The 17,086-nt window shown below is 34.7% G+C and overlaps 1 pseudogene; it reads left to right on the forward strand.

Annotated features, from left to right (window-relative positions):
- LOC110325155 overlaps positions 1-10,916 on the forward strand; it is a 109,717-nt pseudogene extending 98,801 nt beyond the window's left edge.
- Positions 10,917-17,086: the final 6,170 nt, after the last annotated feature.

The raw sequence follows: 17,086 nt of genomic DNA on the forward strand, positions 1-17,086 counted from the left end.
AGATAGTATTTATAACTTTGTAGGCTATTCATTCTCTCTGTCTCTCTGTCTCTCTCTCTGTCTCTCTGTCTCTCTCTCTCCTCTCTCTCTTTCTCCTCCTCCTCCTCCTCCTCCTCCTCCTTCTTCTTCTTCTTCTTCTTCTTCTTCTTCTTCTTCTTCTTCTTCATCTTCTTCTTCTTCTTTTTCATCATGTTTTTTTACTTACACTCTGCTATTCCTGACTTATTTACAGCAGTATAAAATACAAGGACTCCAGAAATCACTGTCCCCGTTATTACAAAAAGGAAATCCAATTAGTGCTTTTTATAAACTGAAGTCACTTGCTTTTTGGGTATTCGTTGTTAATTTCTCCCCAAAATTTATTTCAAGTTCTTTGGCAATGTTCATTTTCTATGATATTGAGGTAATCTCAACGTTAGTAATGAGGGCCACAATCTTTGCTGGGTCTATTCCTGATAAATGTCAATGTCTCATTTTTCATTTAAGAATCAATATAGAAACCATTTAATATATGTCCTCAAATGTTTTAGTGTGTGTAGTAAAAATATCTACTCTCAGATATTATCTTCACTCATATGAATATATGTAAGAGAATGACTAGAGGGTAAAATAACCAAAATACAACCCAACTGTGGATACTACAGGTTCTACTACTAAAGCTTCAATTTGAATTCAATTTATTTGTATTATAAACTGTGGTCTTGGATCATTTAAAGTAGCTTGAAAATGCATGTTTTCTGGTCTCTCCTGGGGTTTTTGTTTTACTTACTGAAGCTGTTCTGATCTTGAATATACCATTGCTTTATTAACAACAGACAATAAATCTTTTAGTTGCTCTGTGGCCAAGCTTCTCAGACACAGATAGGGAGAGATTGAATCAAGTTTCAAATCAGGGCCTGCACAGGGTTACTTTGACTATCACTTATTGATAGTCATATTGGCGTTCTTTTTGGATTATGTTTAGGAGAAACAAAAAGCAAAACAAAAAAAAGCCCCAAAAAACCTAAAAAAAATAAACAAAAGAAACAAACAGCCCCCCTGCCAAAAAAAACCATCATAACTACTATTTCCAGAAACTCCTTGCCTACAATCCCTTTGCAAATGACTTTGCTTACTACAATTAAATCATCTGCCATTTAGGTCTTTGGGGGGGATTTTTTTTAGAAATTACTTCTCCTGTCAGAATGGTATCATAAACATGAGATCTGATATTGGCCATTTCTCTATTCCATTCCTCTATTGGTAGTGATTTTGCCTTTAAAGGTCTGATCACTCTTCCATTATTAATATTTTCAAAAGTCAAAGATTCAGTCAGTATTTTTCTGACATATGAATCTGATATTATTCTATTTACAACTGAAGTCATTCCTTTCAAAAATCAGTGAAAACTTCATTTGGGCTTTGTACAATTTAAGTAAATGACTCAGATCTATTTCCTGATTCATTAACCTAATACCAAGCATAGCATTTAAAACTGCTAAATGACATAGTGTCAAGGTATGATCTCAAATTCAAGCTGGCTTTGTTACTCAGGATATTGACCTTCACCTAGAAACTAGTCCTGGGAAATGTCTATACCTCTAGCATGATCTCATTGTTTTATGGCCCTAGATTCCTCTTTTTACCATTGTAGCTTAGGACAAGCTTCCAATATTGCTGTTCTCATATTTTTCCAGTCTTGATGGATAATTCTGTCCTGAGTTGCCCATGAATTTAATATTTGCTTCACATAGGATGAATGCATATCATAAGAAGCAACTTCTTTCTTAGATCTCTTCAAATCTGAACTGTCTATAGATTCCATTTTATTTTATTATAACCTTTGGGGTACCAATCTCCTAGTAGGATTGTACAGTAACTGAATAAACTATGGTTGATCTTCTAACAAACTTGGGCTGCCCATTTTCAGTTTCATTACATGGTGGCATGGTAGGCACTTCCCTAAATTCTTCTCTCTGTATCTGAGTATTTTTCTTATGTCTTTTTAAAGCTTGCCTATATTTTGTCTATATACCACTGTTTGTGTGTAAATATTTTTCTTAGGTCACTCTGAGTATTTTTCTTATTCTTGTTTATAAGTTACTCTAATTTCCCTGCTGGCTTCGAGAGGTAGCAAAAATATCCACCTGACAGTCATACTTTACCAACAGCCACAAGCAAAAATCTCTTTCTCCTTCTACAAGCTGTCTTAAATATCCTCAATTCAAAAACCTTCCTTTCTCTCTACTTATGTTCACCTTCCATCAACTAGTTGCTTGTTCTGGCTCTAGATCTATGGTAAAAATGTATGTAGCTCTTGGTTTAAAGGTGTGTGCTAGGGCTTTGCCTAACTCCGAATACTTGTTAGCAATAAACAGAAAGCTTTGGATTACATTAGGACTGAGCTACAACATAAGGTGTTTCTAGCTCACAATTTTGGGGTTCTCAATGGGATCAAATATCCTGCAACCAGAAATAAAATAAAATAAAATAAAATAAAATAAAATACAACAAGATAAAACAAAACTTCAAGTTTCTGAATAGGAAATAAGCAAACATAATTAAAAAGCCAAAAAAAAAATGAAGAAGAAGAAGAAGAAGAAGAAGAAGAAGAAGAAGAAGAAGAAGAAGAAGAAGAAGAAGAAGAAGGAAAAGAAAAGAAATAGAAAAAGGAAAAGAAAAAGAAAAAGAAAAAGAAAAAGAAAAAGAAAAAGAAAAAGAAAAAGAAAAAGAAAAAGAAAAGCATGAAACAGGTAAAGACTCAGAGACACACTCCATACTCGTTCACACAATCTGGAATCACATGCAAAAAAATTAAACTAGAAGCAAAGGACTGGATAGAATCCATACTGTCCCTGTTCATACTGTCTCAGTCTTACAAATTTCATGAGTTTTCGTCTTGTTGATTTAGGTGACCTTGTTTTTGTGAGTCTTCTATCCCCTCTAGCTTTCATACTTCCTGCCATGTCTACCACAGGGTTCTTTTAGCCATGAGTTTAAGGTTTGATGGAATCATCCCATTTAGGGCTGGGTGTTCCAAGGTCATAACTTCCGACATAATGTCTTCCTGTTGGTATTCGTTTTTGTTTCCATCTGTTGCAGGAAGAAGCTTCCTTGATGATGGATGAGAAAGGCACTGATGTATGAGTGCCAGGGGTCAGTCAGGGCAGGCAGTTGTTCTTTCTCATTTGGTTCTTCTTGAGCCAGCAGAGGGGGAAGAGCATTGGCAGGGTGGGAGGGGGTTGGGGTAGGGGGGTGGTAAAACTTAGTCTTAGGAGAAATTTAAGGTTGCATTATAATAATAAAACCTATTTAAGTATTAAGTAGTTTGCTTCGGTAGTTGACCTGCCTTCTATGAGTTCCTCTGAGATAAGAAACTGTTTAGTACCTCATCGTAAAAACAGCAGGGGAATAAGTGAAATGATTTATTGCTGGTGCTCCATTCTCTGGTGAATAAGCCAGAAGATTCTCTGACTAAGTTAACCCTTTGTGAGCCAAAGAGGAAAATAATTAAGATGCTGTATACAAGCAAATATGCAAAGGGACACATACATTTAAACATTCATACACCCACATTCTGGCTGGGCTCAACTGTCTGTCACAGTCAACTCCACAAGTATTCATGAATGCTTATATGTTTACATATAAACATATAAACAAATAGACATACACATTTGGATGGACAGGTGGATGTATGTATGTAGGTATGGATGGATCAATAGATGGATGGAGATAAGCTCCCCAAATCAATCCATTCAACCAACAACTTTATTTTATTTATTTATTTATTTATTTATTTATTTATTTATTTATTTTTGGTTTTTTGAGACAGGGTTTCTCTGTGTAGCCTTGGCTGTCCTGAAACTCACTTTGTAGTGAGCCTCACTTTGGCTGGCCTCGAACTCAGAAATCTGCCTGCCTCTGCCTCCCAAATGCTGGATTAAAGGCATATACCACAACTACCTGGCAACAACTTTATTTTATTTATTTATTTATTTATTTATTTATTTATTTTGGTCTTTTATACTGACATACACAAACTTTCTTTGGAAAAATCACCTCACAGATAAAATGTTTTATAGAATGGGAGTTAAATAAATCTAAAAGAAAAAAAGTCTTAAAAAAGAAGAAAGCTCATTGAATTTCTTAATATGCAATTGTTACCTACTATTTTGAGGAGTGGGCACCTTCTATTCTTGATTCTAACTTCATTACATCTTTCTAGCAACTAAGACCATCTCTAAAACTTTCTTCCTAAAATTATTTTAATCAAGTCAGACACTCTATATAATCATTATATATTTGTCTACATAGCATCACTACAAGATAGTACATCTTAGTAGTTGTGTAGAGATATGCTCAAAAGGGTGGGCTAAGATCTAGTGATTGCTATATATGTTTAATAATAACAGGAAAAGCATATTAATATCAGAAATCATTCCTCAACTGAATTTCTCCTGGGCTTTGCCTTCCAGAGAAAATATTTTGTAGATTATAATCCAAGGAAGACTCATGTCAGGAAAATCACCTGCTAGTTTTTAGCTTCTTGTTGGCTCCTGACATATGAATATAGCATACTTTCCTTAGAAGATATTTTATTGCTACATTTACTTATTTATTTATCTTTATTTTTAGAATAGTTGCTGTTTACTGAAGTATCAAAGCTCAGGTTCTTGGTCACCCAAGTAGTACCAAGTATGTGTTAAATCTCATGGAGTGGGTCATAAGTTGCATCCGATACTGTTGGTTACTTCCACAAGCTTCGAGCTACCATTGCCCTGTAGATACTTCATTCCTCCTTAGAATAAGGAACAAAATACTCATGAAAGGATACAGGTACAGAGACAAAATTTAGAGCTAAGATGAAAGGATGGACTATCCAGAGACTACCCCATCCTGGAATCCATCCCATCATCAGCCACCAAACCNAGATACTAATNCACATGCCAGCAAGATTNTNCTGAAGGGACCCTGATATAGNGGCCNCTTGTGAGGNTATGCCAGNGCCTGGCAAANACNGAAGTGGATGCTCANAGCCAGCTATTGGATGGAACACAGGGTCCCCAATGGAGGANCTAGAGAAAGTACCCAAGGAGCTGAAGGGGGNTGCAACCCTGTAGGTGGAACAACAATATGAACTAACCAGTACCCCCTGAGCTTGTGTCTCTAGCTACATATGTAGCAGAAGATGGCCTAATCGGCCATCACTGGGAAGAGAGGCCCCTTGGTATTGCAAACTTTATATAACCCAGCACAAGGGAAGGCCCGGGCCAAGTAGTGGGAATGGGTGTGTAGGGGAGCAGGGGCGGGAGTGGGGTATAGGAAACTTTTGCGATAGCATTTGAAATGTAAATAAAGAAAATAATAATAAAAATAAATAAATAAAATATATATATAAAAAAATAGCATAACTTTCAAATGGGACACGTTCATAGATGAAAGGTTTTGTGGCTTAGTTTATGGTACTCATTGGTAGAGTACAGATTACTTAATTATACCAAAGATGCTAGAATATAGATGTTTGATGACATCAGATCAAATTCTACATGTTCATTGAATTATGTAGGTGTTCTTTTCAGCAGTGGAGCCCAATCATCAGCTTGTGGAAAACATCTTTTGGTCTCTACAACAGACCGAGTTGCTTGGATATTCCCACAGGATCTTTTTGCCAGCAATTCAATTACATATATCCCAACCCGATACTAAACTTTGGTAGTAAGAGACAGCTAGTTATAGATCACTCTCCCCCCATTACTGGCAATTTTATTTTTATCACCTTCATAGAAGTACCTTTTAGGGATCTTATACTATACTTGATTATCACACTACTCCTCTCTGTTCCCCACTTGACCCTCTTTTCTTAGTCCCCCACCCATATTTAACTATCTGTTCCATTTCCTTTTACTAGAGAGATCTATCTTTACCTAGTCCCAAACTGTACAACTAACTTTGGATTTCTATGGATTTTTTTGTTGGTTATTATTGGCTTAGAAGTTAATATCCACATATAAGTCAATACATACCATATTATATTTTCTAAATCTGGAATATCTTAGTCAGATTAATTTTTTTTCAGTCTCATCCATTTCCTGTAAATTTTATGAGTTCATTTATAAGATTGGGTAAACACTTTTCTACATGCTATTTATTCATTCTTCCCTAAAGGCACATCTTATTTGTATCCAAATTTTGAGTATTATGAAAAAAACAGTAATGTACAGGGATGGATAAAGAAGTATTTCTGTAGCATGACGTACATTTTAGATATATACCCAACAGTGGTTTAGCTGGATCCTGATACCAATCAATTCCCATTTCCCTGAGGAACCATTCAGTGTGGTGACACTGGTTCTACAGTGACTGTACAAGTTTGCACTCCTATTAGTAATGCAATGAGTGTTCATCTTACATCACATCTTTGCCAGCATCAACTGTTTAATTAAACTTAGCCATTCTATGGGGTAAAGGGTAAAATCCAAGACAAGTTTAAATTTGCATTTCCCTGGTGAATATGGTTGTTGATCATGTTATGTATTTTTCTGCCACTTGAATTTCCTCTTTTGAGAATTTTCTTTAGATCTCTACCCCATTTTGATACATTATTTGTTTTCCTGATATCTAGTGTTTTTGAGTTCTTTGTATATTTTACATCTATTAGATATATGTAGTAGGTAAAAAAATATTTTCCAATTCTATTGGCTTTTGTAGTATCCAAGTAATGGAGTCCTTTGCTAAGTAGAAGACTTTTAGTGTTATGAGACTCCATTTATTACTTTTTGATAGTAATGCAACTCAGTGTATCTGGTTTTATTTTGAAGTCTTTGGTTCTTTTGGACTTGAGTTTTGAGCATGGTGATTAGTATGTATCTATTTGCATTCATCTACATGCAGCTGTTGAGTTTTATCAGCATTATTTTTTGAAAACCCTATGTTTTATGCAATGTAAATTATAACTTCTTTACACAACCTTTAAAAAAATGTTTATAGGCATTAGGATTTATGTCAGAATTTGCAATTTAAGTTGGACATGTAAATTAGAATATCTTTTTTAAAAACTGTATTTATTTTATGTATATGAGTATAGTGTTGCTGTCTTCAGACACACCAGAAGAAGGGATTAGATCCCATGACAAATGATTGTGAGCCACCATGTAGTTGCTAGGAATTGAACACAGGACCTTTGGAAAAGCAGTCTCTTAAAATTGAGCCATCTCTTTAACCCTAGAATATCATTTCTGTTTGATATTTTAAATACATTTTGTACTTATATTATCTTTCTTATGGAAATTAATCCATTCATAATTCTATCATATTCACATATATAGTCACTGATTAGACAGAATTTTGTTAACATAACAAAATTATTAGGTGACTATTTGCATTCTCAGATCACTCTATAATAGTTGGTAATATATGCCTGGCTATTTCCATGTAGATTTTTAAGTTTAAGAGCTTGCAAAGCCAGAGTCAATATTCCATTTTCTTCTGGCTACAACTTTAAGCTATGTGGACTGTAAGTTTTGTTACAGTTTTTTAAGACTACAAGATCTAAGACCTTTGTAGTCTCATTACCAAGGTAGTTACTTGGTGATAAAATAATTACTAAGAAAGATTATAGTGCAGAGAACAAAATTCAAGAATTTATTTATATAGTTATATTGAAAATGATGTATACTGTAGAGAAATTCATTTATTTAGATGTCCTACTGATGAATCATACCATGTTATTTTCCATCTTTGAGCTTTTTAAATACGTTTCATACTTTTCAAACCAATCTTCAAATTATTATACCTAAGTTATCATATAAAATAAAAACTAACAAAACAAAAACAAGAGTGAACTTAAGAAGTACATTAAAATACTTCTCAGCATTTTTCTAAATTATACTCAGACAAGTCAAATTTAAATGTTGCTCTGTTAAATTTACAAAATATTGCAAAATTAATTATTTAAAAATAGTACCTAGAGAATCTTCCAATTTAAGAATGTTCAATACATTTTGTTTTGACTTTAAATTGAGTGCCTCTTGGAGTTCTAAGACCTCTATTATCTGTAAAATGTTTTACATGTTTTTCTAATTTTTAAAATTTTTTTTTCACACAATACAACCAACTGCAGCTTCTTTTCCCTTCCATCATCTCACCTTACCCAGACCTCCCCTCTTCCCTAAGTCCAGCCCCATGCCTGCCTATCTCTCCCAGAAAAAAGCAGGCCTCCTAGGTGCATCAACCACACAATGCACAAGATACAATACAAGTTAGCACAAGCCATCATGTCAAGGCTGGGCAAGGCAACAGAGTAGGAGGAAAACAGGCAGATGGGTCAGAAAGACTCCCATTAGCACTGTCAGGAAACCACTCAAAACAGTAAGGCGACCTTCCTAATTTTTATGCAGAGGACCTAGTACAGACCCACAAGGCTCTGTGAGCAGTCATGAGCCCTGCTTAATTGACTTCCTGATCTCCTGGTGTCCTCAAAAACTTTGAATCTCACAATTCCTCCTCCCTGTCTTTAATGGTCTTTCATTATTGTTAATCATGATATTACTGCACTCCTAGACTCCATTGCTACAATTCTATGCTCGTTATTCTGAATTTTTATTCATGCTTTTCAGTGGATGGTTTCCCTGACAACTTAACCACATTTCCCCTACGGTGACCTCTGGGGAAACAAAACATAAGAAAAAAACATGCCGTGCATCGTGGTGCATGCCTTTAATCCCAGCACTCTTGAGGTCGAGGCTAGCCTGGTTTACAAAGTAAGTTCCAGGATAGCCAGAGCTATGCAGAGAAACCCTGTCTCAAAAAAAACTAAAAAAAAAAAAAAAAAAAAAAATACCATTTTTCTCCTTACACATAATGCTATTTTTAGAATTTGGCTTTAAAATAAAAGATTTTTGTGTAATTGTTGCTTTGAACATAGTGGGCCTTTATGAATAGTTTTACGATAAAAGTCAGTTTTATGATATATAAAACTGTGGAGGCCTTTCTTGAGAGATATTTTTGCCCTTATTATAGTTGTTCTCTCCTGGGATGTCAGTAGCCTCTTTGGCTGTGGTGTCTATAGTCCTTAGAGTGTAAGACTATGCATGTGTGACCCACTAAAAAGTTCATGTTTCAGAAAAAAAAAGTGTCATTTATATCAGCATATAGAAACTTGAAGACATTTTGGGGGTTATTTCTTGAAAGGGGACTAAAAATGTTTCCCTCTGTAATGAACCAATTCGACGTTAAATTCTAAATGGCACATTATGGTATGACATTTCCTTGTCAAAGGAACATTATAGTCATTATCATTGTCTGTACCATCTGACAGAGCTTTGAAGAATATTGACATTACCTAATGCATGCATAGATTAAGCTTGAAGATGGATGTTAATGAAACTTAACACCTCTCTAAGCAACATGAGGGACACAGAATTGAATAAACACAGCATATAAATATTATGTATATTATGCTTTAAGGAGAATTTTACAAACATAATATGTATCTATTTAATTTCTTTTGGTTCAATATTTAAAAAATTATAGAAAATGATACTTTCATTAGCCATTAACAGGATATATTTTACTTATGTATGTACTTATCACTTTTTATCTTCTCATTCACCTGATTAGATCATCTAAAGTTATTAAAGAATTAGTAATAATGACTCACACAAGTAACCAAATGATTTTATCAATATAAAGTTCCAAATCAATATTTTTTCTATTTAAATCACTGTTGCATATTTTGTTGAATATTTTACCAATGAATGACAATCAATATATATTATAGTTTTTAGAAGTCTTAAAATTCAGCTTCTATTCAGTCACATTGAGTGACTCTTGGGCATGGCATCTAGCCTGCGGTGCTATCAACCATCTCTAGCTTCCCATCTTCCGACCATAGATTCAGACAAGAGTGAGTTTCAGAGTTTGTGAGGATGTGTTATCATGATCTGATGATTCTGCATACCAAGAATATATGCATCCTGAGATCATAGGTGTAGAGAATTGGGGATAAAGTACCATCTGTTACTCATAAAGCTAATTCAGATGAAAATATCAAGGCAAAAGAAATAATAAGTCAGAGAAAACAAAAGACAGAAAAAAAAATCAAGTGAGGAGAGTGATCTAGAAATTGACAATGAAGGTATAATTGAGGTAGACATTGATGCCCTTGAAGAAATGGGAGATAAAAATGAGGAGCTAACAGAAGACATGATAGATAAAGAAAATGCAAAGAAAGGAGCTTCCACTGATGATGTAAGTTATGGGGAGCTGCAGTAAGCCATTCACTTGTTCACCAACACTAACCAACAAAATTCTAGCATGCCTGTTGTGTATGCTAAGAGAGCCATTGTCTCTATAAAGTTACAGGATCCAAGCACTGCCACTGGGAACTATAATAGGGCCATTGAAAGAAACCATGATTCATCCCAGTCATTCAGGTGTGGAGAGAAAGCACAGTGTTCAGGGTCACTGTGAAGAAGTAGCTCATGATTTTGCCCTTGCCTGTAAACTGTATTATCATAATGATGCAGTGCTGAAGGAAGTTTAAAAATATCCTAAACACTGGAAAAAGTATGAGTGAAAGTGTGAAGAATAAGAAAACAGACCGAATAGAAAATGTGAAGAAAGCTTGAGAAGAACATGAGAACATCCAGAAGAAGAAGAAGACAAAAGACAGCCTAGAGATCAATATGGCTCTTTTCCAGTTGGTTTTCCTGGGAATGTTAGAAATGGGAGGACAAGTGTGGAGAACTGCAGGGATGCCTGGCCAATGAAATCCTCATTGATGTGGAGGTTCTAGAAGCATACACAATCCAGAAGTCATGGTGTATTTCCAGGATGTGGCTCAGAACCCAAATATGTCAAGATATCAGAGCAACCCAAAGGTTATGAGTCTAATCAGTGACTTTCCAGCCAAGCTTGGAGGTCAGCCACACTACTAAACACAGCCATTACTGGGTGTTAGTTTATGTATGTGTTATTATGTATAAAAGTTCTCAAAAAAGAACAAAAATAACCAGAGAAATTATCAAAACAAAGTTTTCATTATTCATTACTTCTGTGGCAAGCAGTATTAAATCTATAGATGACAGCTATTTCAAATGTATTAAGTCAAATCTATTATTAGAATATTACAGACATAAAAAAGATGAAAACTATATTAATTTCTAAAAATGGTGGGAACAGGCACTGAATATTTAATAGTCTGTATTAAGATGATATAGAAAGACTCTTGCTGTCATTTGGCACAGAGATCCTCAACCAAACCTATACTTTTCCTTTTCCTTAAAGTGTCTCTTATTAGGGGACAGGAAGAAACAAAAATGAGAATCAGAAGAGAGGAAGAGAGTGAAATATGAGTTATATGAACTCATGTTCAGTCTGTTACTTCTATAACCAATACTTCACACAAGGCCCAGTACACTCTGTGATGCCTGAGCCCCTATCCAATGGTTATGCCAATGAAACAACTCTCATCCGTATCAATGCTACTACAGAAAAGAATGATTATTTAGAACAAACTATCTCGTAATTTCTATGTGTTTTGTGCAATGTATTTGATAATATTTATATATTTTAAAGTATTAAAAGAGACCCTGTACATACAGATTGACATTTTGTATATTTACTGTTTTTTTCCTTTTTATCACAAAAAATATTTTTTCCATTAAGTATATCCTTACAGTAAATTGTCACAATTTTTCTCAATTCCCACACCAATCGATACCAAACCCTCTCATTTTTACTCTCATTAGACTAGACAGTCATCTTATACAAATTAATAGTAATACTAGAAAAATGAGGTAAAATAAAAAATAACACAAATCAGAATAAAAGGACAGAGAGAAACAAAGAAGCAAAAAGTAGAGACAAAAGAAACATCTGAGACACACCCATCCTTGCAAGCAAACACACAAAACATATTAACGTGGAAAGCAAAACATACGAGCAAATGTTGTGTATTACCACACAATCCCTCGATAAAGTATAATGAGGCAAAAATCCTTCAAAAACACAGTAAAGTTTGTGGTTGGTTGGTAATGCAGGAACCTGGAGGCAGGCGCTGACACAGAGGCCATGTGGGGGTGCTCCTCACTTGCTTGCTCCTTATGGCTTGCTCAGGCTTTATTTATTTATTCATTTATTTATTTATTTATTTATTTATTTATTTATTTATTTATTTATTTATTTTAATAATCCCAGGAGTACCAGTCCAGGGATGGCACCAGCCACAATGGGCTAGGCTTTTCCCAACTGATCACTAATTGAGAAAATGTCTTATAGCTGGATCTCATGGAGGCATTTTCTCAGCTGAGGTTCCTTTCTCTGTGATGACTCATGTTGACACAAAAACAGCCATTACAACTTACCCCTTGTCGACTTGACACTTCACTGTTAAGACACAAAGCCTCCTTTCTTATGCATCCCCATGATGTCAGATTTAAAACATAAATAGCTCTAAGAGTCTCACAGACTTTGTAAATTCAAACACATTAAAATCTCAGTCCCTTTAGAGTAACCATTTTTGTTTAAATCCTGAATTCTTTTTTTTTTGTCTTCCATTTTTTTAATTAGATATTTTCTTTATTTACATTTCAAATGCTATCCGGAAAGTTCCCTATACACCCCCCTGCCCCTGCTCCCTTACACCCCCCCCACACACACACACACACTCTCACTTGTTGGCCCTGGCATTCCCCTGTGCTGGGTCATATAAATAAAACCTGAATTCTTAAGATTCAAAGTTTCATAATTTTCGGCTCCAGTAAAATTAAAAATAAATGGAAGGCTTTCTTACTTCAGGAGGGAAAAAAAGAACAGTAATAATCAAATAAAAGCAAAACCAAATTCCAAATGTTTAGTGTATGGGAGCCACTATGATTTTCAGCACGTTCCAAAGGAATTGGGTCACCTCTCTGACTATACCATTTGTAGCACACAAAGTTTGTCTTCCAGGCTCTGGCTGGCTCCACTCCACTGCTGCTTCTGTTCTTGGCTTTTAGCCACGGTACTGGTATTGCCAATACTGTTGGGGTCCCTTGCTGCAGCTGGGCTGCACTTTCACCAGTAGCCTCTCATAGGTTCTCCTCATGGTGCCAAGCCTCAGCTTAAGTGCATGACCCCTTTATTGCTGAGACTTCATCTGACACTCAGGCTGCACCTTCACCAATGGCCACCCGTGGTCTCTTACAGTGCTGAGCCTCAGCTGCAATCCAAGACAACATCGAGCCTTCAAAACAAGTACGTCTTCGGTGACTCTTCCATATTACTAAGCCTGGCTGTCAGTGAGAGGTTCACCCTGGCTTTCACTGGGACACAGCTTCACTGTGATCTCAGGTAATACTTTCCAGAAGCGTTTACTTCAGGGAATCTGGCCTCTCTTTTGTTTTTTGTTTTTGTTTGTATTTTTTGGATTTTTGTTTTGTTTTTAGATAATATATGTATTTGCATTTCAAATGTTGAGCCACTCTGTCCCCACTCCTAGATTCTTTACTGCCCCCTCCCCTCCCCTTTGTTTCTGAGAAGGTATTCCTCCCAACTCTCACACCATCCACTGGGCCACCCCCCAACTCCTCAAATAGCTCTTAGTTTTTGCTCTCCCTTCCTTTATGCCCTTCCTTATTCTCCTTGTCCCTACTCCTTCTTATTAAGAATCAGCTTTTTAAAAAAAATAAATATATTCAGATATAAATATGAGTTTTTTTTTACAAGTAGTCCTTGCAATTTTTCCAATAGTATACATATAATTTTTGTGTTCTGCCACTAAACGTTTGGCTGGGCACTACAAATCTTCCTCTGTTGAGTAAATGACATTAGATATGAAACATGCTCCCCTTCAGCTGATGAATGTGCTGAACATCAGCGATAGATTAACATCCATTTCTACTTGATTGATTAGTGATTATCCTTGATGGAAGTTAATAACCTTGGCTTGTCTCCCTGACATTAAACATCAATGCTGCAAGGAAAGTAAATGATTGTGTGTTGTATGTTTTTTTTTTTTTTTACCTGATATCACTTTATTTATGGCTTAACAACATGTAACTGCAATTTGTTGTCATGGTTTAAAGTTTGGCATGCTTTAGATAACTTTTATAAATTCTGTGTGAATTGGTTTCCTTGAGGACTCTCTCTGAATTTGATAAGTGCTACTTACTGAAAGATTTGTGCCTGCTTTTGAAAGTTTAAAAAATAGAAGAAAGTACTTCATACACTATATTTCACTTGACAGTTCAGGGTCTCCTTATATGATCACTAATCTCTCTTGTATAGTTGAAGAAGATAAAACACCAAACACTTATCATTCGGTGCACAATACACTAATACACCACTCTTTCATCTCTATATTGTTCAACACAGAGCAACTCACAAATTTGAAAGTCACATTTTGCTTTGCTGTGCCATTGTCTTTGAACATGGCTTTAAATGCCTCCTATTACTCTGTATTTTCTGTGAATGAATAAACACAGTTGAAAGCTACTTCACTATAATATAATTGATGAATTTTACATTTCCACAATATAATTTCCTATTTAATAAAATGTTACATTTCCCTGTTGGTTTATAATTGGAATTTATGTTTTCTATATTACATACGAGAAATTTACAATATCATTTGACTTAAAACCAGTTTTCTTAACTTTTATACACTAATTACAAAATTAAGCTAAGACACTCACAAAACATTTCAAAAATAAATAACTAGTTGATGGATGTTAAAGACACAAAATAGATTTGCTATCAAATGATGTTTTATTTCTTTACATATTTATGTTTTTCATTTTAGTTTAACAGACAATAATTAAGCAGGTATGTAGTTATAGAAATGATGTTTTAATATTATAAAATGAAAGAGGCAATGAATTGTAAGTACTATTTTTCATTGATTATTTCTAGCTCAATGTAAAGACACTTAAGTTATTTTTGTGTAGTTGTGTATGTGACTCAGCATAACAAAGAATGGTCACTATATTGATGTTGGTATACAATGTAGATTGTAGACAGGCACCCCTTAATGATGAAGGCTTCTTTTGAGAATAGTGCTCTAGAGAATTTAGTCAGTGAAACACCTTTGGAACACGGTTATTTAAGAAAGCCATCAGTTACCACAGTTCACTCACATAATCAAGACAGAAAATATTTAAAGGATCTGAAACCATATCAGACTTCGCTCTACCTTTGTGTAAACATGTTTCAGTATATCAGGTTTGGCAACATCAGCATATGAGTGTTATGTCTGTGATGAAGTAATGATGACTGTGATATCAGTAACCAATAAACTTGAGCTCCACTACAATCACATGGCTCTATGTAATCACAAGTATACAAGATCTAGGCTTAGTAAATATGTCATGATGCAGTACAGGACTCTATTTATAAAATTTTAAGTAAATAATAATCTTACTGAAAATAATGAATGGAATGGATCTACAAATATGATTAATGCCTAATTTAAGTTTTTAATAGATATGACAAATATTTATATCTTCTAGATAACAGATACTTATTCATATGTAAATTTCAAGTAAATGGGAATTTTTAATTAAAAATTCACCTATTTTGGTAACATAAGTTGATCATGAAATTCACTATTTAAAATACACAATTCAATTGCATCTAGTTTATTAACAACATTTTTTAACCAGCAGCTTACTCAAGTATGAAATGTTTCTATTACCCCCCAAAATGCCTATAACCATATAAGCAGCCAGTGACAAACTTTTCAGCAATTGCAAGTACACTTATTTCTTAATTAATTGATTTAGACTTGATCTGCAAAATAAACTAAACTATAAAAATAAAAACCAGATACTTTGGAATTCAATTTATAGTGTAGTACATATCAATAATGGAGTCCTATTAGTGGTTAGGAAATATTCCATCATTTGCATATATTATCACATGATCATTGATTTAATAATTTATATAATTTAGCTTGTTCATAAATGTAGCTATTGTGATTTGAGATTAACTCAGAGATACATGGACTTAGTTTAGCACATGTTTTACTTTTCTTTGAATTTTTTAAAAAATTATTTGAAGTCTGTGAGAATTCCATATATTGTGTTTTTATTTTAATCATCCCTCTCTCCCATGCCTTCATGCATCTATCTTCTGCCATTCCATAGCCTACTCTATTTTATGTCCTCTTCATTTTATTTTAACCTATTGAGTCAATATTGTGTTGTGTATATGTCCTTCAGTTTGTGGTCATTTATTAAGAGTGTTAAACCTACCATCAGTCACACCCATAAAAAAGTAAACTCCCTCTATCTAAACAACTATAAATTACAAATAGTTCATAAGATAGTATTTGGCCAGGCATGGTGGTGCATGCCTTTAATCCCAGCACTCAGGAGGCAGAGGCAGGTAGATTTCTGAGTTCGAGGACAGCCTGGTCTACAGAGTGAGTTCTAGAACAGCCAGGACTATACAGAGAAACCCTAAAATAAATAAAACTAAAATAAATAAAACTAAAAAAAAAAGCAACAACAACAACAAAAAACATAAGATAGTATCTACTTTTAATATTTTGTTGTACACACCAAGTAGAATTGAGAAGTCATACAATATAACATGTTTAATCATTTGAAAAAATGCACAATTATTGGGAATAGTCATTACACCCTTTTTTATCGCTACCAACAATAAATGAAGGTACCAGTGTTTTCCCTCATTGTGAACTCTTCTATTTTACTCTAGTTGTCATTAGAGCTTTTGTTTTTTGTCTCGACACATGGGAATTTACACATGGGAAATGAACTACAATTAAGGGTCAACCACAAGCCCAACAGAAGAGGAACAAAAGAAAGAACTCAAGGACAGCTTCTCAGGTTCCTTATCAGGACCATTGTCATGTCAGGCCTTTTCTGCTTTGCTTTGCTTTTTTTTTTTTAATTTTGTTTTATATTATACTTATCTTATCTTTAAATTATTCTATCTCCTCTGTCTCTGTCTCTCTCTGTCTCTCTGTCTCTCTGTCTCTGTCTGTCTGTCTGTCTGTCTGTCTGTCTCTGTCTCTCTCTGTGTCTGTCTGTCGGTCTGTCTGTCTGTCTGTCTGTCTGTCTCTCTCTCTCTCTCTCTCTCTCTCTCTCTCTCTCTCTCTCTCTCT

The sequence above is a fragment of the Mus pahari genome, chromosome 8, assembly GCF_900095145.1.
Source record: "Mus pahari chromosome 8, PAHARI_EIJ_v1.1, whole genome shotgun sequence".
Taxonomy (NCBI): domain Eukaryota; kingdom Metazoa; phylum Chordata; class Mammalia; order Rodentia; family Muridae; genus Mus; species Mus pahari.